Source organism: Cupressus sempervirens, chromosome 9 (genome assembly GCF_028749045.1).
Source record: "Cupressus sempervirens isolate cs-2001-9-10 chromosome 9, ASM2874904v1, whole genome shotgun sequence".
Taxonomy (NCBI): Eukaryota; Viridiplantae; Streptophyta; class Pinopsida; order Cupressales; family Cupressaceae; genus Cupressus; species Cupressus sempervirens.
In genome coordinates this window covers 576,420,481-576,444,399 of record NC_143126.1, presented here as the reverse complement: position 1 = coordinate 576,444,399, position 23,919 = coordinate 576,420,481, and the positions used below count along the sequence as shown (strand labels likewise).

General features: G+C 36.9%; 1 protein-coding gene across 3 annotated transcripts in view; it reads right to left on the bottom strand.

The window, feature by feature from the left end:
- Positions 1-23,919, bottom strand: part of EMB1895 (ARM repeat superfamily protein) — a 234,797-nt gene that overhangs the window by 180,360 nt on the left and 30,518 nt on the right. The window lies entirely within an intron of this gene.

Genomic DNA, 23,919 nt, shown 5'->3' with positions numbered 1-23,919 from the left:
TCAACAACTCTTAATTCATGTAACAGTCTCTGATATCCTAGCAAAATAACCTCTTATAGTTTCATCATCCAACATCTTAGCATTTTGAAATAAACATATCTAACTTTGCAATCTAGCCTTCTTAGCATCATCGTCACCTTCAAACATTCTTTCTAATCAAGCCAAACCTCATTAGCAAGTCCTAAAGTTTTTACCTAACTATATTCTGCTTCAGGAAGGGATGTCAATAGTGCTTCTCTAGCAAGCATATTCTGCATGAAGTGATCTTTTTGAGCTTCTTCGGTCAAGCTTGTCTTCTTCAATTACATCCTTTTTTTTATTCAACCAACCAAAACTCCGGATCCATGCATAGCAGATGTATCTTCATCTTTTCCTTCCAGCCATCATAGTTAACTCCATCAAATTTCGAACTTTCTTTCCTCAAATGCGTCATGGATCTCCTCAAGTTGTTAAACTTTTCTTTCGAGGACCTAATGATCTGATACCAATTATTAGAAAGTAAAGCCCACCAAGATAACTGAGAGGGGGGGTCAATCAGTTATGCATTTAAAACAACTTCTAATAGCTTTATTAATTTTGAAGCATGTAAACAAAGATGCAACAACCATAGAAAGATGACCATGCACAATAACACCAAATATGTTAGCTAGGGAAACCCTTGATCAAAGGGAAAATCTCAGTGAGAATGATGTTCACAAGATGATGTGCTAATATAAAAGTTCCTTGTGAAATGATAGACCCTATTAGGAGTCAAGGAAATACAATAGGTACATATGAGTCCCTGTTAGTAAGAGACTTTGAATTCCAATTAAGAGATTCCAACCTTGCTAGGACTAAAATTGAGGACAACTAACCCACTGTCCACATAGCCTCGGAAACAGTCTTCACTAGACTATCTTCCAGATAAGCATATAAAAGATCTCTCAACTGAATAAACAGCAACTCCTTTGTCAATCTCTACTCTAATCAAAAGATATTTGCATTCAAGTTCGCTCATACAATAACTATCCACACTGGATACCACATAATCTCACTGATAATTACAACCAAGGAAACAACTTGCCCCTTATACTAAGTCCTAATGTAAATTATTGAATCGACCTTGAGGCTTTCCCAATTTACAATAATAATATAGGACAATCTTAAGATATTCCAATACACGTTATATTATGATTTTACACTTTTTAAGATTATCAACAAATTGTCGGCTCACAGTCTTCATAACTCTTCAGACGATGGTCTTCTGATTATGCCCTCTTAACCAAGCCATCTCTGTCATGTTTCCAACCTCTGTCTCAGTCCACTTAAGTCAATTCCATTCTTGTAAGGAGATCAAATCAAAACAAAAGTATCCTCTTTCTAGGAACGTTGGCTGAAATCTGCCTTTAGTAGATTCTTTATAACTCGAACCAATCTTCATATTTCCGTATGTGCTCATAGTTGTATCATCTAGACATACTGATAAAGTGCGCATAATTTGATCTTCATTCCCCGAACCGCGCTAAACACTTCTTCCTTTGTAACTTTGCCAATCTTCACATAGTAACAAATATGTTGACATCAATGAGAAACATTGTCATGAATCCAACACATAACCACTGAATCATATCTCCAGCAATGCTAATATACTACCCCATAGGAATATCATCAGCATTCATGCTAACAAGATTCTACAGTGATCAAGAAATTGTAGCAGTCAGAGAACTATGATTCATGAGTGTCATTTCATGACTATTTGGGCCCTGTGTACATCATGAGGAAGTGGCGACTTCCAAATGATTATAATTTATATTTGTTAAAGTTATTGGAAAGTAACGATCTTACAATAACTTCATCTTCTATTATGATAGATATCTTATGATGTCTAAGAAGATTATGCTAGATTTTATCTTGCATGGTAGATCAATTTCCTTAAAGAGGCCATGAATATAATGTTCCTATAGAAAGTATCATTGAGCATACATGTGCACATACCTCATGGATATTTTGAGTATTTTGTGAAAAAGTACTTGGTGAACATTGAATATCATGCGACTTAATATCTTGAGGCCATTATTCCTGATACCATGGGATAATATCTAAATTGTGAGTATCTTCTGATCAAATATATTCTTAACCATGTCATCTTGACATTACATTGAGGTAATATCAAAAGCATGCGTTCATCCTCCCTAGTTAAGAGGAAGTGTCGACGTTTTGTAGCTTTAGTCAAATAAATTCTATGAGACTAAACTACTGAAGATATATATATATATATATATACACACACACGTTATATTTAATATTACGTGAGATATAATATAATATATATATCCAAAATACTACTTTTAAGGAAATCATTCGTAGTTGTTGAGGGTTGAAACCTAATTAGAAATCGAGCATGAAGAGGCACCAAATCATGAGACATACCCATCAAAGGGCATGTCTCCACCTTGTGAAAACATGTCAGCTCATGGATATGTCTATTCATATCCTATTTAATGCAAATCTGATCCCAAGGAAAGACATTGAAATCAATATATGTTCTGCCCTTTGGAGTTCAATGAATAAAAATATCACATTCAGAATTACAAATTAATATTCAATATTTATCAATATTGAATTGTCATTGGAGCGCAGTTTTCAGGAAATGAAGGATTTTATCCTTCATTCCTTAAAAAGCTCGCTCCCTAAAATTCCGGAGCGCAATTTTCAGGAAATGAAGGAAAGAAATGAAGGATTTTATCCTTCATTCCTTAAAAAGCCCGCTCCCTAAAATTCCGGAGCGTAGTTTTCAGGAAATGGAGGAATGTTTTGATGAAGGATTCTATCCTTCATTCCTTGAAAATTCTGCTTTCATAAAACAACAAGCGCAAGTCAGTAGGAGTGAAGGAAATATTATGCAAAGGAAAAATCCTCAATTCTGAAAAAGCCCGCTCTTGTAAATTGGTTAAAAAATCGTGAAAAGCAGAAAATTGAAAATTTTGCCAAAAAAAATCAGAAAATTTAGAGGAAGGATGAAATTTCTTATGAAGTGAAAGTTGGATTCAAAGAGGAAAAGCGAAAAAATGATTTTCCTTCAAAAGATTTTTTTTGGATTTACATTAAAAAATTAAATATTAGTTTTACTAATATTTAATTTGATTTTTTTTGAATAATAACCCAAAAAATAAAAATGGAGAAAAAGTTGCAAATAAATTTGATTTTTCATTTAAAAATGGAAGTTAATTAAATATTGATTTTTTTTTATTGATATTTAATTAATAAAATAAAATCAAAATCAAAATAGAAATACTTAGCTCCATCATGAAGTTAAGAGCATTAAAGATAGCAACTTTTTGAATCAAGCAGCAAAAAGGCGACAAGTGGCACAAAAAATGGAAACCTTAATGGTTAAGTAAAGCAGCTGCCTAATTTTAGTCTGCAGCTTTAAAGGCATCTTTTTTGAAGGATGATTTCTATAAGAAACCCTCTCATTCATTCAGGCTCACACAGAAATTTGAAGAGTAGATCGAGAATAGGAGTAAGATTTGAGGAGTTCAAGGAAGCAGATTTTTTGAGAAATTTTCTGAAATTGTTGAAGAGTTTTCTGGGAATTCACGTCAGAAGATTTTGAATCCTATCAGAAAGGATTTTTTCTTTGCAGCGAGTTGTGGAATTTCATATTTCTCGCGGAAGTGTTAAAAAGTGAATTTTGAAAGGAGTATGGAAATTTTGGCGAAAATCCAAAATCTTTTTCTTATGGACAAGTCATATCTGTTGTTTTTAATGCTTTCCTTGCATAGTCTTATGTATGTACGTTTTCTATTTTGCAGGAAAGGAAAATGGCAAAGCCCAGGGGAACAAGAGAAACGCGAGGACAATTGATAAAGAATGAAAGGAGAGGATTCTATCCTGAATCCAAAATCGTGTCAAAGTGGACAGAAATTGGAGATACAAGTCTTGGCGGCCTTGATTTGAAAATTTTTTACCGGAGAATGCTCGGATATAACGACTATCACCCAACACACCTGGCTACAAAAATTGTGAGAAGTGGAATTTTTGCTGCAGCTGGTTTCCCTCCTTCTTTTCAGCATCCAGAGTTAATCGTGGAATGTACCAAGCATTACAGTCCTAGAGACAGAACCATCCGGGATTCTGAACGAAATATTCTGGCAGATTTTTCTCCGACATCCATTTATGGAGCATTTGGAATTCCTTCAAATCCAAGGATGGTCACAAAAACACAAGAGCAAGCACTGAGAATCTATACATCTGGAATCAATTTTTGTGAAGAAATAATCAACAAAAGATGGTTGAAAAAGAATAGACCACATCATTCCAAGATTCCTAAAGAAATAGTATGGCTCGACTTGCAGAGGGAATATAGTGATATGGTCATGATGTTGAGTCGCATATTTGGCATACCTTATTCTTATAGGTTTGAATCTTGGATGTGGTATTTTGTTGAGCAGGTAATGGAGGAAGGTGACAGAATAGATTGGGTTGGGCTCATAAGTGATAACCTAAATGAGCAGTCGATGAATCTAGAGCATACAAGGAAATTTTACATGAGCTCCTATGTCATCTACATGCTAGCACGGAGGACAAATTATGATGGACTACGATGCAAAGGACCAATTGGAAGCGGAAGCCAACACCTCAAAGTCCACGAATGTTACCCGCAGTTGCGTTTGTATTCAAAGGATGATTACATGAGGGTTAATGATATATTTGCCATGCGCACAGTAAGAACACTACAAAAGAGGCCACATATAAGAATGTCAATGGGTGCAATGAAGTTGGTTGAAGAATATGGCGCTTGGTTCATTCAGTTTCCTACCTTTTCATACATCCGAGTTCAAGGATTCTCCACGGAGCCATACAAACTTCCTAGGTATCCAACGGATAAGATGGTCTTGTTAGAGCTTACTCGACAACTTACTGCCTATGACAAGATTCAGAAAGGGAAGAAGAAGTTGGGATTGCAGTTTCCAATTTCCATAGGAGAAGGGAAAACTGAGGTATGCCCATGTCTAAAAGCTGCAGAGAAATCATCAGATGAGCTCCACTTCTTTCGCCTTTCGCTTTATCCAAAGAGGAATGATTTTGATCCTTTCAACAAGATCTCATCAGCAGGAGGGTCAAAGTACCAACACAAGGTTCACCTTGAAGACTTTTGGGCAAATGCAGTAGACGAGAACAAGATTAGAAAAAGATTGCATTCAAGACTACCATTGAACATTATTAGAACATGCAACATATTCAAGGTTCCTGATCAAATGGAGGAGGACCCAAATGTGATGCGAAAAGGATTCAATCCAGAAATGACAGCTCAACCATTTGATTGGAAGAAGAAAGAAATTACAGATCTCGAAACCCTTTCAAAACCAGTCTTAGATTTTACAAAGTGGTGGATCGAGCGTAAGCTTGAAATATTAGTTGCACCAGCTAATGGATTCACATATAGGTTGCTTGGCCACAGACCACTCAGGGATGAAAGATCAAGACAAATCTCTGAAGGGACTGTTGAAGAAAGGGGAACTCCATCCGAAGATGTAGGAACCAAGAAAGGGAAGGAGGTACCTCGAGAAAAGCGTCCTAGGATTGAGGAAGTCATCCAGGAATCTCAAAATAAGAAGCAGAAACACGGAGATGCTCCCTCTTCTCCAAGTCGAACTCCAAGTGTCCAAGAGATAGAAACTTTTGAAAGGCAGGATGTAGGGACAAGTATAAGGAGATTTGAGCAAGAAGAGAATTTGGATAGGCCAATTCATGATAGGTTGAGTATAAATGCTTATGAAAAATCCATGCAAGAAAGAGGGAGAGATCAAGATATTGCTACAGAAGAAAGTATTGCTACGATCTTAGAGCGAGAAATGACTAATGATGGAGATGGTCCACTAGAGGAAGAAACTCCAGGGGTAGCAATACATCTTCCAAGTGCCGAAGCTATAGTTCCTGAGGTTACAATGGATAGTCCAGGAGGTGAAGAAGAGATTGACATTCGAGCGGTCCAAAGGAAAGAACAATTGGTAATTCCGGGGGACCAAAGTATACCCATTCCGGAATGGTTGAGGCAACGAATTCAATTGCATCAACAAAAGGAGGTTGATCCAGCAATTGAATTACAGGAAATTTTGGACCGATCAAACTGATCAGAAGAACAAGGGAAAGCAAAAAGATATACTAAATTCATCAGAGGAGAATCAGGATCCAGAATCTTGCAAATTGCGACTCCCACAGTTGACAAAGGGAAAAATCAGATTGCTCCAGATGAATATCATGTTACAGAAGTAAATCTTGGTCGGGCCTCCCGAGAGCAAATATTGGAAGAATTTGATGACTCCACACAGGCTTTGAAGGATAGGCTGAAGAAAGTGGAAGAAGGGTATGAAAAGCAAAAAAGAGAAATTCGGGCCTTACGTCACTACATCAATAACTTGCCTCATCCAGTAAGAGAGGAAGGTCCATCATTTGTCCCTCCAACAGGTGTTTCCAGTGAAGTGGTAGGTGATATTGACAGAATCAAGCGGATTGCTCAAGGTGCAAAGATTTGGATCGAAGGAATTCAGGAGGTAGCCTTCAAACATGCAGAAGAATTAGTGCAAGTGCACAATAGGGCATTGGCTGCAGTCTCTAGGATTCAGTACATGGAGGAATCATGGGTGGATGAGCATATTTACCAAGAAGAGGTGATTGCCGACATTCAGAGTCTGATGGATACCCCAAAGCAAGAATTGATTGATGGTCGAGTTATCAGCGAGGGGGATTTCTATGATTTTATTCGATGGTACAGTGCAGTGATCATGGCTAAGGAAATGTTCGAGAGCTTTACCAGGGAATCCAGTCGATGGAAAAAGATTGTTGATAACATCAAGCAAGGAATATCAAATGCAGTTGCATCCTTGTTATCACAAAGATTAGGGGAAGAGGAAATGACAACTGATAATCTGAAAGTCAAGTTAGAGGAATTCTTTCAGGTAAACGTATATGGAAGAGATGATTTTGAGAACTTCTCCATCTTCTCAAATACAATGCACACTACTAAGGACTTACTACCAGATTGGGATGAAAGCTTGGAAAAAGCAGAAATAGCAATTGCAGTTCTAGAATTCAAGCAAGAATTTGCACCAAGCATCAGTACAGAGGAGTTGGAAATAGTATTAGATCGATTTTGATCTTTTAGGCGAAGAAATCAAGGATAGATGCATTAAATGCAGAGTGGGTGTGCATAGGGATCATTTATTACACCCCACTCCTTAAATTAGCATGCATGGTGGGCATTTATTACCCACTACAGTAGTAGATTCCTTATGGCATTAATGTAGATTCCTTTCCATTGCCCTAACCCTAATTAGGGCTGATGTGGCATGATCTCGGCCATCGGTTATTGTGATCATCCGGGCCACCCGTTGTAATCGAGGACCTATATAAAGGCCTCATTTCTCATTTGTAAGGGGAGATTTTTATGAGATTTTTGCTATGAGCTGCTGAGATAATAAAGTTTTCATTGAAGTTTGGTGAATACTTGATGTGTCTTAGTGCTTGCTTGTTCTCCTAAATTTCTTCAAGTAGATTAAGTTTAGCATAGTCAATGTGTGGTGATTATAATGGAGAATATGATGGTGTATTGATGAATTCCTTTGGTTCATACTTTTGACGTTTTAGTGATTCTAATTCGTTGTGTAAAGTTAGCCTGAACCCCTTTCATGCATATGCTCAATTTCTATCATTTGTATACATTGTTCTTTATGATGGTGTATGGGGTGATATGAAAATCTTTGGCATAACCCTTGAAGATTGCACTAGTTCATGCTTAGTTGTAGTATAAGTTGACGAAGCGAAATTCAGTAGATTGAGGAATTTGTCCACTAGAATACTATTTGTTGTTATCACTACCCTTAGGATTAGAATAGAATTCCTGAACCCCATCCTATTTAATTTCTGCATATTCTGTGAAAAATCCAGAAAAAAAAAAAAGCGCTTCATTGCAAAACCTTAAGATAGCTCCCTCATCCAGTATGGCTTGAAATGAATATGAATAAACATGTAAGGCCCCTTGTGATCATCAGCAAATCACATCAACCACCGATCTTATCCACAGTCAAGCCCTGGCATTAAAGGAACCTTGAAGTCATTGTATGATCTTCTAGCAATCTTAGCATACACAAGACTTTATTCAAGAGAGGATAAGATATTTCGGTATTTTGTTCTACTGTTTGGTGAGTCATAAAACACACATCAACACTATTTTTAGTAGGTCTATTTTTTGCAGTGCAGTGGGTGGCTTCGACAGTTGGTCGTTACTTGCAGTAAACATGGTTATTAATTTCATGAGCTCTTATTTATTTGTTTATTATTAAGTTGCATTATTATAATAATGTTAATATCTAAGTTGCTAATTCGGGTTTGGGGACGGATTTGGGTTCGAGGTTCGAGTTTGTGAGTTCGGGCAATTTTTTTTTCCGCATTTGGATTCGTGGGTGGGTTCGTGAAACTCGCATAGTTGTAAAGTCACTTACTATGTCATTTTATAGTATGAATATATCAATGTTACTTGATTATTGATCAATGCCAAATGTCAAAGATAAACATTAAATACTCACTCATTAATCTATGTTAATGTTGTAAATATATTCGTACATTGCATTACTAAAATGCAAAATGGAATTTCAAAACATGGACTACTTCATTAGATTGATAGATAATAAATTATAATTTAATAAAGTTTGAAACATGGTGATAAGTCATAAATGAGTCAATGACAAATGTTTAAACATAGTTTATCAATGATCATAGACTCATAGTATCAAAGATGCAAATGCCCTTCAAGGGTCAAATGGGTCATCAAAATATGAGGGATCATTGGCTTCATCCTCATCTATATCATTTTCCTCATCATTGGAACCTAAATCGGTTCCATTAGCCCTAGATGCAACCACATCCTCCTCATCCTCTTCAACATCTAGCAAGGCAATTCTAGATATATCCTGGATAGTCATATCCAATTCAGAAGTCTCGGGTAGTACATCCCACAACTTCTCTGGTCCCTTCTTATATCCTAGATCCTTGTGTGATAGGAGGTGCCAGTTGTTGTGAATAAATACCAAGTCCTTTGCTTTTTTCGAACCCAACCGGTTATGCTTCATTGAGTGGATAAAGGAGTACATGCTCCAATTCCGCTCAGCAACAAAAGAGCTCGCAACTTAGACAGACAACCAACACAATTTAAAAAAATTGGAAATTGTAATTTTACAATACAATAGGAATTTAAGAGTGCTAATTCGACAAGCTAAGTGGCTATAGAAAAAGGAAAAAAAACTTAAATACATACTTGTGACAAGATATTAATGGCAAGAGGTTGGAGGTACATGTTACTTTGCCCTGTAAGTACCACCATCCAATGACATCCATTCTACTTTGGTCATTGATTGCATTAGGGTCTGCATTTTTGCCTGAGACAAAATCTACAAACTCTCTCCTAACATTCGATGCCACATCAGGATCACTAAAGAGCCTAGTAAATGTTCTTATACCCAGTAGAAACTTCAGGATCTCTGTATGGTGCCAGTCTACCAGGAATAGAAAGTATCTCACCGCTATAATATCTGGGAGAAAGTGCATATACCAGGAGGTGTAAAGGTGTAGTCATCTTGTTCCAGGGATGTAGAACAATTTTCTTCACCTTATTGTACAAGGTATCCTCATGATTTTGCTCTCTCCTTTGAATGACCTGGGATGTCAAATGATGTACATGTAAGTTATCTTGATGTAGTGTTAATAACTTAATTAAAATAAAAAATCAAAATCTCTCAGTAAACAAGGATAAAGTATTGTATAAAAATTTAAAGTTACTGATTTCATTCTTTCTAGCATGGAGTCCATGGCATCATATATGTCCTGCAAACAAGGCTCATCAGTTCGGCATACCAAATCATAGACATGATGGGCTCGGTGAGTTCTAATGCATATTCCACCCTATTCCAAAAATCGTCACTCAAGATCAAATCCTTTATAGTTTTAGCCCTTCTTGTATCGGCTTGCTTCCATCCACCGCATTTGTTGCTGATAACCGTTTGACACAATGCTTCTTTCACCCTCACAAGTCGTCTAAGGATGATTGCTTGTGAAGAAAACCTTGTTTCAGCAACCTATTACCATGTTAATTCAAAGAATCAACTTGTAAGTTAATATAATAACACATTTCAAATATCAAATATGTAAACAACACAAAAATTTAAAAATATGTATTAAATTATGTAAAGTATGATTCAAAAATTAAAATGATAAATGAAGCTAAATAAAGCTTAAAATTTACCTTCAATAATTCCAAGTGGGAGAAAGTTTTGAAAATTGCTTGTGACATATGGTGGTTTGTCACAAACATTTGGATCTACTCACCCTCCCCATACACTTTTTTCACCCATTCAATTTCGGTGCCAATTGCTTTCATCACCAAGTTCAAGGAGTGGATAGTGCATGGTGTCCAAAAGATATACTCATATCGTGCTTCTACCAAAGCACTTGCAGCCTTACAAACTTTATCATTGTCTGTTATTACTTGGACAACATTGTCAACTCCCATGGACTCTATGGATTCAATGAGAAGTTTGGCAATAAAATTTGCATCCTTTACCTGCTTTTCACAATCAACTGCCCTAAAAAACATTGCCCGCTTGGGGCAAACAACAATCACATTTATTAATGGACGGTTTTTGCAATCTTTCCATCCATCAAAGACAATGCTCAACCCCATTTGGATCCAAGAATCTCTTATTGGTTCGAGGAGGTTTTCTACATTCTTTCTCTCATTATGCAATATGGTGTTTCTCAACTTTTCATAACCAAGGGCTCGGTAACCACGAGGTGCTTCATTTATTGCTTGCACCAGCTCTCTCCAATAAGGTGATCTCACTAGATTGAATGAAACACCATTCGTAATGAGGCAATGCCCAATCTTTATGTTAGCAATTTCTCTCTTTTCATTTTCAAATGTCTTATCTAATGGTTCTCTCTTGTGGGATGGAGGTGTTTCTATTTCATCTTCATCCACAAATGGGGTAGGTAGGAAGGGATGTGGTCTAGTGGTTGTTTGAGAGGGTGGTGTTGGCGATTTTTGCTTTGATTCATCTTTTTTCGCCTTTGACACTAACCTATCAGCCTCTTGTTGTTCTTTTAACATGCTTACTATTTGAGAAGCCGACAACCCCTTTTTACCTCCCTCTGGGGGCCCCTCACACATGCTAATCCCCTGACTTGGTGGGCCTACAAATGATGTTTAATCTGGTAATATGAGCTTCTAAATTGGTTTTTTTGGCAAAAAATGCATTTCCATATATACCCTCCCCCTCCAACGCATTGCTCAATTCTTGTTGTAAACTTCCACAAAGGAGAGCTTTTATCAATTTTAAATCTTTGTGATCCCACCTCACCCACTGAACCCTAACTGCTCATTCTATGATTCTTGCAATCTATAAAAATAAAATTAAAAATAAAATATTTCAGAACTTATACAAACTTAATAAAAAATTAGAGCAATAAAATATTAAAAAAACTAAAAACAAACTATGAAAGAAGCAAAAGGAAGGATCAAATGCATATCTGGAACACTGAGCACTGATTATTTGAAGGATTTGAGACCCCACAAACAATCTCTACAACCTTCTCTTCAAACTTGCAAAATGGACACACCAAAATGAGAGAGCAAAATGAGAAAGCAAATGAGAGATTAGATGAATGAAAAGTATCTAATATGCCTTCCTTTAGGGTTTGAAAAAAAACAATAAAAAAACCCATTTAAAAATGTTTTTATGGCCACTTTATGGCCCTACATGCCTTTGGTCCTCCCGGATTCGACCAGGTCCGTGGTGGGTCCGGGCAGGGTCCATGCTTGGGCCTGTGGGTCCGCGAGGACCCGGGCTCGAATCCGGACATGGATGAATCCGGACCCGAGCTCTAGGGTCCGAAATTGGCAACTTGGGTTAATATTATTATAATAATGACTTTAAGAGATATTTCTAAAAAGTGTGTTGGAAAGTTGCTTGTTGAGCTCTTTTGGGAAACTTCCACAATTTCTGAAATGGAGTTTTTTTGGAAACTTTGGCCAACGAAAGGTTATAAATGAGAGTTCATTTCATTGCGAAAAGCACACTTGAATATATATTTGCTTTTTATGCCTTTGTGGCTTTTTCCTGAGTCTGAATTGTGAGCCCTTGCTGAAGTATGAGGGTCTCTAAGTTTTTGATGTTTGAAATCACTGCTGAAGTATAGTAGTTTCACTGGTCACATCTCCTGTCTGTCAGTATCTATGTCTGGGAGATTGACTTAGTAATTCTGAGAAGTGGCAATTCACAGCTGAGGTATTGTGATTTAGATTTCTGAGATTTATTAATCTTTCATTTCTGTGATTCTGTTGCTTTGGAAGAAGTCTTCTTGTTGGGAGTTGTAGTGGATTAAATTATGAAAATTGTGATGCTGGAGATTGTTGGAGTCTTCCTACTGTATGACCTATGGCTGGAAGACATCTATTGTCGGAGATTTAATTACATAACCCCTTGCAAGTTGCAAGGGTTTGACTTGAATTTATTGTGAGGAGTCTATAGGCGGTGCCATGCATTTTTGGACACTCAGTGTTTTTCTATTTGAGAGCTTGTTTACCATTTGAGGCTGCCGTTTGTCATCTGAGAAGGTAGTGTTTGGGTATTCATCTGAGAAGGTAGTGTTTGGGTATTAGTGGGCAACAAACATAGCTAGAGGCCTTCATGAGACTCTGCTAGGCTTGAACTTGACAATCGGGGCTCTCTTACAGGGCACGAATCTGATCTGGTATTTACAGTATGCTAAATCTGCATTGACCGACTAGTTGCTGAAGCCTTTAGAGGTGTTACTTGTCTTTGTATCTTGTGGCATTAATAAATCAGAATTGCAAGGCCGCAAGTCAGCTATTGGACCTAATTTTGCATTGCAATTGGAGGTGGCAACTACCTTGCATGTTGGCGTTCAGATTTCTTGTGATTCGTCAACATTTTGCAACCGTTATTTGAGCGCCTGGCTGCCTAGATTAACATCATTTGGAGGCTGCAATTGATGGTGTAGCTGGACACCCATCATGAGATCATTATCAGGGTCACAGTCTGAATTAAATAATAATTGCTTATTGTGCCATAAATATTGTGATGATATTTGTGAATCTTGTTATTGTTACAATTTGGTTTTTGCTCAACTCTTGTGGTTCTTATTCCTTGGCATAATATTTGCAAGAATAGTTTCAATCGCAAGCTGATCATTATTTCAGAACTACATACTATTGTTTGGTATTAATTATGGCAAAATGTGAAGGGCCAAAATCAACTAAAATTTATGAGTGGTTGTGCATCTTCTGATATGGTGACCGAGATTTACAACAATTTTTTATAAAGTGTTAACAGTTTGTTTGCCAAATGTTTGACGAAATGCCAAACTCTTGATTAACAAAGTAAATTGATGTTTGTTAAAGATATAAGCGACTAAGGGTTTTTACAATGAAGCATGCCAAAAATGTGAGTAAGCATCGTGATCATGTCGCTAAATTCGTGCTGTAAGTCAAGCCAAACTAGTTCCTTAGGAATCTTGTAATGATGTTATCAATTCTTTTTCAACGATCTCTTGTTGATTATATCTTCATAGAATTGAATTCCAACAGTGTAGATTTTGAGTGCCTGCTCCTTTGTTTTCGTCACCATTCTCGGGTGTGAAGGAATCCCAAATGCTTCAAATATGGATGCTGAAGAAAAATTTGCGAGGATATTTTCGCCTAAATCCTTGATTGTTCTGTCCTTGGTACTATAGTGTTTGGCACATTCCACGATTAACTCTGGATGTTCAAAAGCAGGAGGGAAACTAGTTTCAACAACAATTCCACTTCTCATGATTCTGGTAGCTAGGTGTGTAGGATGATGGTTGTTGTATCCAAATATTCTCTAAATGAATTCTTTCAAATCAAGGCCACCAAGGCTTGAATCTCCAATTTCTCCCCACTGCAACATGATTTTGGATCCGGGGTAGAATCCTCTACTTTCATTCTTTATCAACTGTCCTCACGTTTCTCCCGTTCTTTGGGGTTTTGCCATTCTGCCTTCCTGCAAAAAAAATATCCATATGTAAGAATATGCGAGAAACACAAAGAATAGGAATAATTCCTCCAAAAGATGAAGATATTGGAACTTTGTCAAGATTTCTAGATTCTTATTGGAATTCACTTTTCACACTTTTCTCAAGAAACTTGCAAATTTCTCCAATTCATTGAAAAAGTTCATTTTTGATGAAGTTTGAAATCCTTCTACACAAGTTCCAAGAAAATTCCTTTCTTTTCTCAACAATCATGAAAATTTCTTCAAAAGTCTTCCTCCTAAACTCTCTAAATTTAACTCTTGCTCTTAACTTTGTGTGTGTGAGAGAAAGAATGAAATGACTTGATTATATAAGCCATCCTTCTGAAAAAGCTGCCACTAAAGCTGTAGGCTAATATTAGGCAGTTGCTTTACTTAGTCACTAAGATTCCCATTGTGTGCCACTTGTCTCTTTTCTCCTCTTTTTTTAAAAAGTTGTCATTTTGATGCTTTTAGCTTCATGATGAACTTATGTCCCAATTCATCCAATTTTGAGTTTTTGGAAATTAATTAATTAAATATTAATTAAATATTAATTAAAAATCAATATTTAATTTTTTATTTTTTTTGATTTAATGCAAAAATCATTTCAATTTCTCCCTTTTTTTTTTTGGATTATTTTCAACAAGTAATCAAATTAAATATATTAATATTTAATTTTCCATGTAAATCCCAAAATCATATTGTGCTCTTTAAAAGCCATTTTTCTCTTTTCCCAGATTTTAATGCTTTAAATCAATTTTTTTCTCTTAAAGAAATTTTCTGCAATTTCCGCTTTTTCTAACTTATTCTCCACCAATTTTCTTTTTCCGCAATTTTCAAAATTTTCGAACTTTTACAAGATTGATTTCTTTCAATCTTTTCAAATTTTCAATTTTTTTGTGTGTTTGGATTTCACAATTGATTACATGTTGGAATTTTAATGACATTGTGGATTTTTCCAAAATTTCCAACTTCTTTAGATTTCCCCATCTTTCGAAAGTTCAATTTTCCAATTTTTTTTCCACTTTTCCCATTTGGATTTCAAAATCTCGTACTTTTGGATTTTAACAATGTTTCGGATTTTCAAGTTTCCTCATTGTCTAGGATTTGTCAAATTTCAAAATTTTCCATTTTCTCTTGAATTTTCCAAGTTTTCAATTTTTGCTTGAAATTTTTCAGTTTTGATATTTTCTTGAACTTCTTCACCGTTTGAGATTTTTTAGGTTTTTCTGAGTCTTGGGGATTTTTTCCAAAAACCCAAAATTTTTCAACTTTTTCCATTTACATCCATCAACTCTCATACTTGGATTTTTACAATTTCAAATTTCTTATATTTTTTCCTCAAACCATTTTTTTAGAACAAATTTTCCCACATACACCTTCAATGTCTCTGCACTATGTTTCGATTTCTACCTATGTTTCACTCCACTTTGGAAAGATTATAACTTTCTTGATCGCATTCACATTTAAATGTCCAAATTCTTCCGGTAAATGATTATTCTTTTCCTTTACTGTCGTAGAAATATGGATTACCTATTCCAAATTTCACTTGATGGTGCTTTTCTCTTTTCTTCAAGGTAAAGGAGGGTCAACATAAATAAATTCTGAGTGCTCCTCTAATAAACTTTTATTTGATGACCCCCATCTTCCTTGTATGACTGGCAGTAACATGCACCCGAAAAAATAGTTTTTTTTGAAAGGTATGGAGGACAAAATCCAAGGGATATAGGAAAATGCACTTGAGACAAAATAGGGGCACAGTTCCCTGGAGACCTTCCACGATGCATGTGAAATTGTGCTCCACATTCAGTGGAGAGTGGGATTTTGGGCAGGCCAAGGATTTGTATCCTTTGGTCACATTCCTTGTGCAAGTGATTTTCATGCTCCAAGAGTTGAGGAGAGCAGGGTTTGGATGCACCAAGGATAGTTTGACTTCTGCCTTTCCTTGGGAGCGTTGAATCACGCTCAGCAGTGATTGGTTGAGAGATATTTATTAGTCTGACTGATTCCTCACCTAATTTGGGGATCCACAGAGGACTGCTATACTAAACTTGCCAAGCCTACGAACAAGGGGTCTCATGAATGGGTGGTGTGTGGCAGAATGTCACAAGAAAACCTTGTACAATCCCCAACTAATCTCTGATCCAGTTTTCTGAGTTTTGCATTCCCGATTTGTCTTATAAAGAAACTTGACTATATTTTTTTTCAATTTGTTGACGTTTTTTTTGTGTTTTTTATGCTTTGCTTGAAATTTGCAAGGTTTTGATGAATGCTAGAGTAAAGAAATTGCTGATAAGTATAACAAAATAAATGAACATATAAGCAAACAGAAGGCACTGTTGATGCTTTTTATTTAAGAAAATGGCTGAAGCACATTCCTCAAACTGAAGACATAGATCTAATACGAGTCGGGGACAACAAATTTAACGTTCCAGCCCTATATTTAACTCCAATTGCTGTAGATATTGAATCAGCTCCAAACCAACAAGTAACACCATGTGCCACCTAGGGTATGATGCCCATGTGCTCAAAATGGCAGGCAGGCTGGAAAGATGCAATTTCGGTATTGTAATGACCTCTGCAAGGCCCAATCTGGTAATGGTTGCACTTGATCTGCTCAATTAAATTGCTGCTTACTGTTATCACCTCTAGCTAGTCAATAAAATACCACGTTTCAGCAATAAAATGACTTATAACCTGTCCCAAACTGAAGAATTATATGATTTCTCACTTTCTTGGCCACCAAACTATGAAGGGTTTTTGTCCTCCACAGCTGTTGATATCAAAAGATGTGCTTTCAGAATGAAGAAAATGAACCCCAAATCTTCTTTTAACTTCCTTTTCCCCACAAGAGGTTTGATTCACTTTTAGGGTCTCATATTTTATTTTTAATGAACTTAATTAAAATTATTTCTCCTCAAGAGGTTTGAACCACTTGAGGGTCTTATTATACATTGATAAAATGCCCACTTGTGTTTGATGGAGGGGGCTACCCAATAACACTATATTACATTATTAACTTAACTAAATCACTCCATTTTTTATTTAAATAAAAAAATTAATAAATCCATCACATGGACTCCAAACTGAAAATTGCTAATGCCAATTCCATCTTGATGATGTCCACATGTAACGGGCAAACTAACAGTTCCCTCCTGAAAAATAGGAATCCTCCCTAAACAATAGGAACTACACCCAAAACTTGCAGAATAATCTTCGAGGTCTCCTGATTTGTTTTGGTTAACTCCTAGTCAATCTCTAAAACTTAGAATCCCTCCCAAACAATTGGAGACTGACTGAAACTGTCCAAAGCAACTTATAAAGCCCTTACATTACTCCACAAGGCTTTGGATGGGTTCCTGAACTACTTTGCTGATCTAGAGGAACTCTGATAATAGGCTAACCCCTACTAAGAATTGAATTGTCTGAGGAAGGGACATTACAATCCTCCCCTCCAAAGATTGCTTGCCCACTAGCAAACACTAAACAACCTACTGCTCCCCTAAGATTAAAATGCGCAGACACCACAAATCATGAAGCAATATGTAGGAATCCATATGAAATAATGAAGCAAGCAAGTCAATACTTGGACCCCAAAGAAAATAAAGAACGCACTATATGAGATGTAAAAGAAGTATCTCAACCAATCACAACAAAGTAACTATCCATGTATGTAGAACATCAAAACAATGTGGGAATGGATCTCTACATGCCAAAAGACCTAGGTTGCCGGGTTTGGACATTGCCAATTGGGTTTCGGTCTGGGTCCTTCTTGGGTCCGTATTCATAGACCCGTAGGCACTTGGGAGGACCCTCAAGGACCCTGAGCAAATGCTTAAGGTCTCTTTGCAGACCCTCGAGAACTCAAAAGTACACACAACCCGTAAGGATAAAAGGTATGTTAAAAACACTGAAAATTATATATATTTTATTTTTTATTATGGTACAACTATATATATATATATATATGAATCACAATTTAAGCCAAGATGAACCTTAATTAAGCCATTAAGTAAATTGTGTATATATTATATCAAATTGCAGTTTACTAAATATTAATGTGACTATATTTCAATAGCAATTGAATTAATCCAAAGCCAACACAAAGATGATTTAAAATATCACACCAAATTGAAATATATATTGAATAACTAGGAACCACATTGGCATTCAATCCTAGTCCTAAATATTGTTTCTCTTTTATATATATATATATATATATATATTTTGAGGTAGAAAGGATCGCTGCAAATGTGTATGCAATGACAATTCAATATTGATAAATATTGAATATTAATTTGTAATTCTGAATGTGATATTTTTATTCATTGAACTCCAAAGGGCAGAACATATATTGATTTCAATGTCTTTCCTTGGGATACCTAGGAAGTTTGTATGGCTCTGTGGAGAATCCTTGAACTCGGATGTATGAAAAGGTAGGAAACTGAATGAACCAAGCGCCATATTCTTCAACCAACTTCATTGCACCCATTGACATTCTTATATGTGGCCTCTTTTGTAGTGTTCTTACTATGCGCATGGCAAATATATCATTAACCCTCATGTAGTCATCCTTTGAATACAAACGCAACTGCGGGTAACATTCGTGGACTTTGAGGTGTTGGCTTCCGCTCTCAATTGGTCCTTTGCATCGTAGTCCATCATAATTTGTCCTCCGTGCTAGCATGTAGATGACATAGGATCTCATGTAAAATTTCCTTGTATGCTCTAGATTCATCAACTGCTCATTTACGTTATCACTTATGAGCCCAGCCCAATTTATTCTGTCACCTTCCTCCATTACCTGCTCAACAAAATACCACATCCAAGATTCAAACCTATAAGAATAAGGCATGCCAAATATGCGACTCAACATCATGACCATATCACTATATTCTCTCTGCAAGTCGAGCCATACTATTTCTTTAGGAATCTTGGAATGATGTGGTCTATTCTTTTTCAACCATCTTTTGTTGATTATTTCTTCACAAAAATTGATTCCAGATGTATAGATTCTCAGTGCTTGCTCTTGTGTTTTTGTGACCATCCTTGGATTTGAAGGAATTCCAAATGCTTCAGAAATGGATGTCGGAGAAAAATCTGCCAGAATATTTCGTTCAGAATCCCGGATGGTTCTGTCTCTAGGACTGTAATGCTTGGTACATTCCACGATTAACTCTGGATGCTGAAAAGAAGGAGGGAAACCAGCTGCAGCAAAAATTCCACTTCTCACAAGTTTTGTAGCCAGGTGTGTTGGGTGATAGTCGTTATATCCGAGCATTCTCCGGTAAAAATCTTTCAAATCAAGGCCGCCAAGACTTGTATCTCCAATTTCTGTCCACTTTGACACGATTTTGGATTTAGGATAGAATCCTCTCCTTTCATTCTTTATCAATTGTCCTCACGTTTCTCCTGTTCCCCTGGGCTCTGCCATTTTCCTTTCCTGCAAAATAGAAAACGTACATACATAAGACTATGCAAGGAAAGCATTAAAAACAACAGATATGACTTGTCCATAAGACAAAGATTTTGGATTTTCGCCAAAATTTCCATACTCCTTTCAAGATTCACTTTTTAACACTTTCGCGAGAAATATGAAATTCCACAACTCACTGCAAAGAAAAAATCCTTTCTAATAGGATTCAAAATCTTCTGACGTGAATTCCCAGAGAACTCCTCAACAATTTCAGAAAATTTCTCAAAAAATCTGCTTCCTTGAACTCCTCAAATCTTACTCCTATTCTCGATCTGCTCTTCAAATTTCTGTGTGAGCCCGAATGAATGAGAGGGTTTCTTATAGAAATCATCCCTCAAAAAAGATGCCTTTAAAGCTGCAAACTAAAATTAGGCAGTTGCTTTACTTAACCATTAAGGTTTCCATTTTTTGTGCCACTTGTCGCCTTTTTGCTGCTTGATTCAAAAAGTTGCTATCTTTAATGCTCTTAACTTCATGATGAAGCTAAGTATTTCTATTTTGATTTTTTTTTTTTATTAATTAAATATCAATTAAAAAAAAAAAAATTTAATAACTTCCATTTTTAAATGAAAAATCAAATTTATTTGCAACTTTTTCTCCATTTTTAATTTTTGGGTTATTATTCAAAAAAAATCAAATTAAATATTAGTAAAACTAATATTTAATTTTTTAATGTAAATCCAAAAAAAATCTTTTGAAGGAAAATCATTTTTTCGCTTTTCCTCTCTGAATCCAACTTTCACTTCATAAGAAAATTCATCCTTCCTCTAAATTTTCTAATTTTTTTTGCAAAATTTTCAATTTTCCGCTTTTCACGATTTTTTAACCAATTTACAAGAGCGGGCTTTTTCAGAATTGAGGATTTTTCCTTTGCATAATATTTCCTCACTCCTACTGACTTGCGCTTGTTGTTTTATGAAAGCGGGATTTTCAAGGAATGAATGATAGAATCCTTCATCAAAACATTCCTCCATTTCCTGAAAACTGTGCTTCGGAATTTTAGGGAGCGGGCTTTTTAAGGAATGAAGGATAAAATGTTACAAATATAAATGGCGAAAAATTTGAATGAATTAATCAGAGATCAAACTGATCTATATATACAAAGAGGAGAGTCGAATAGAATAGAAATATTCTATTCTAGACTATACTAAATATTAGAAACATTCTAATATTTACAGAGATATAATAAGATACAATAGTGAGCATTAAAAAGAAACATGAAGGTTATTTTAATACCCCCCCTTAATGCTCAATCTATTTACTACACCAATAGATCCCCTGAATTTAACAAACTTGTCAAGACCAAGGGGTTTAGTGAAAATATCTGCTGATTGCTCTGAGGTAGGAACATAGCGTAACTGAATAGATCCATCTTCTACTAATTGTCGGATGTAATGGCAATGAAGCTCGATGTGCTTGGTTCGTTCATGAAACACTGGGTTCTTGGCAAGTTTGAGTACGACCTGATTGTCTGAAAACAAAGAAGTCGGACCTACTTGAGGAATATGCATATCTGCAAGCATCTGCCGGAGCCAAACTGCTTCACAAGCTGCCTTGACAGCTCCTCTATATTCTGCTTCTGTAGAGGAGAGTGCATGTGCCTGTTGCTTCTTAGTGGTCCAAGTAACTGCTGCAGATCCGATACTAAACACACAGCCAGAAGTAGATTTCCTATCATCAACTGAGCCGGCCCAATCGGAATCAATGAATCCACTGAGCTGAGGAGTAGTACTCCTTGTGTAAAGAAGACCATAATCTGAAGTACCATATACATAGCGTAACACACGTTTCGCTGCAATCCAATGATCAGTCTTGGGGTTTGTCATGAACCGTGAGATGTAGCTGACTGCAAAACTGAGATCAGGTCTAGTAGTAGTAAGGTAGATGAGACTACCTACTAGCTTCCTGAAGAGTGTTTCATCTACAGGAGGAGAAACAGATTGTGTGGACAATTTCAGACCAGTCTCCATAGGAGTGGAGGCAGATTTGCAATCCTGCATTCGAAACCTATCAAGCAAACTTCTAGCATACTTGGACTGAGACAAAAAAATGTTGTTGTCAATCTGCCAAACCTCAATACCTAAACAATAATGAAGCAATCCGAGATCTGTCATATTAAAAGTTCTGCACAGATCCTGTTTGATTTCTGAAGTCAAATGTTCTGAATTTCCAGTAATGATCAAATCATCCACATAGACAACAAGAAAAAGAATATCATTACCAGAGTGTTTAATATACAGATTACTGTCTGACGGACTACGCTGAAATCCTTGAGTAACCAAGTAATGATCAATCTTTATGTACCAAGCCCTAGGGGCCTGTTTAAGACCATAGAGGGCCTTCTGGAGTCTACATACTTTGTGTTTTGAACCAGCAACCTTAAAACCTGGGGGCTGCGTCATGTAGACTTCTTCCTGTAATTCACGATTGAGAAAGGCGCTCTTCACATCCATCTGATGAACTTTCCAACCATACTGAGCTGCAATTGCAAGAAGAATGCGAATAGTGCTCATTTTGGCTGTCGGTGCAAATGTCTCCTCATAATCAATGCCTTCGCGCTGGGTGAATCCTCGAGCAACAAGTCTAGCTTTGTATTTGTCCAAGGTACCATCTGCATGGTACTTGACCTTATAGACCCATTTACAGCTAATGGGTTTCTTCCCAGGAAGAAGATCTGAAAGAACCCAAGTGTGGTTCTTTTGAAGACTCTGAAGCTCAGAATCCATTGCTTGTTCCCATTCTGGAATTCCTTTGGCCTCTGCATATATCTGGGGCTCAGGGATACTGTGGATGTTGGCCATAAGAGCTATATTAACTGTGTTGTGCTGAAGGCTCTTATTTCTGGAGGTTCTACCCTCAATGAGTTCATCAGGACGAAGATCACTAAGCGTTTGAGCCCACCATTTTGGCCGAAGAGTCAAGGAGCTAATATTAGATGCTGTCGGAATAGCTGGAGGAGAAGCAGGAGCAGGAGTTGTATTATCTGGAAGTGACTGAGGTGGTGTATCAGTAGCATCAGATGACTCATATAAAATAGAAGAACCTAAGTCAGAGATTGCTGAAGACTGAATCTCGGAATGTGGTGGGGAGTCAGAGAGCGGAAATGGTCCAAATTCCTCATCAAACACAACATCACGACTGAAGATTAAACGATCAGTATTTACATCAATCAGTCTGTAGGCCTTATGTGTGTGACTGTATCCTGTAAACATAAGTTTCTGGCTTTTGGAATCCAACTTAGTGCGTTTGGCATCAGGAATCCATACATATGCCAGAGAGCCAAAAACTTTCAAATGGTTGATCCTAGGTTTGCGACCAGACCAGGCTTCCTCAGGAGTCTTATGATTAACTGCAAGGGTGGGTGACCGGTTAAGAAGGTAGACAGCTGTGGATACTGCTTCTGTCCAATATTTTTTGGGAACATTTCTATGTTCTAGCATAGCCCTAGCCATTTCTGTGATGGTACGGTTTCGACACTCTACAACACCATTTTGCTGAGGGGTGTGAGGTGTGGTGAACTGACGTCTAATGCCATGAGTAGTATAGAAGGCAGAGAAAGCAGAAGAACAGAATTACCCCCCATTATCGGTCCTAAGAGTACGGATGGAGGAACCAGACTCTTTTTCTACTAGAGCTTTAAACTGCTGAAATACAAGAAAGGCATCTGATTTTTGCTTAAGAAAATATACCCACATTTTGTGACTGAAATCATCCACAAAGAGTAAAAAATACTTGTTCCCAGTAATAGAAGGAGTATTCATAGGACCACATACATCAGCATGGACTAGCTGGAGTACTCTGTATGCCCACCATGTTTCATCATTCTTAAATGGTGTCCTATGTTGCTTCCCTGCTTGGCAAGCTCCGCAAACGCGATGGTTCTGGGTCTGAATATTAGGTAGGCCATGGACTAAATTATCTCGAGCAAGTTGTGCTAGATATTGAATGTTCAGATGACCGTATCGCTGATGCCAGAGACTGCTGAGAGCGGATGATTCGGCGATGAAGGCATGCTTAAGGGAATCGCCTGAATCTACAAGCCTATAAATACCATGATCCTCAAGACCGGAAGCAAGGGTAGTGCGAGAAGGACAATCAATAATCGAACACTTATTTCCACTGAAAACGACATCCAACTGATGGGAGTGCTTTATAATCTGACTAACAGACAGAAGATTATGTTTCATGCCAGGAACATAACATACATTGAGAAACATGAGTTTTCTTCCTCCAGTCTGAATCTGAACATTGCCCTTGCCGACAATATTGTATTCTTCACCACCTCCAAAGATTACTGAGTCAGAATAAGGAGTGAATTCAACAAACCAATCACGCCTATGAGTGAAATGTCGG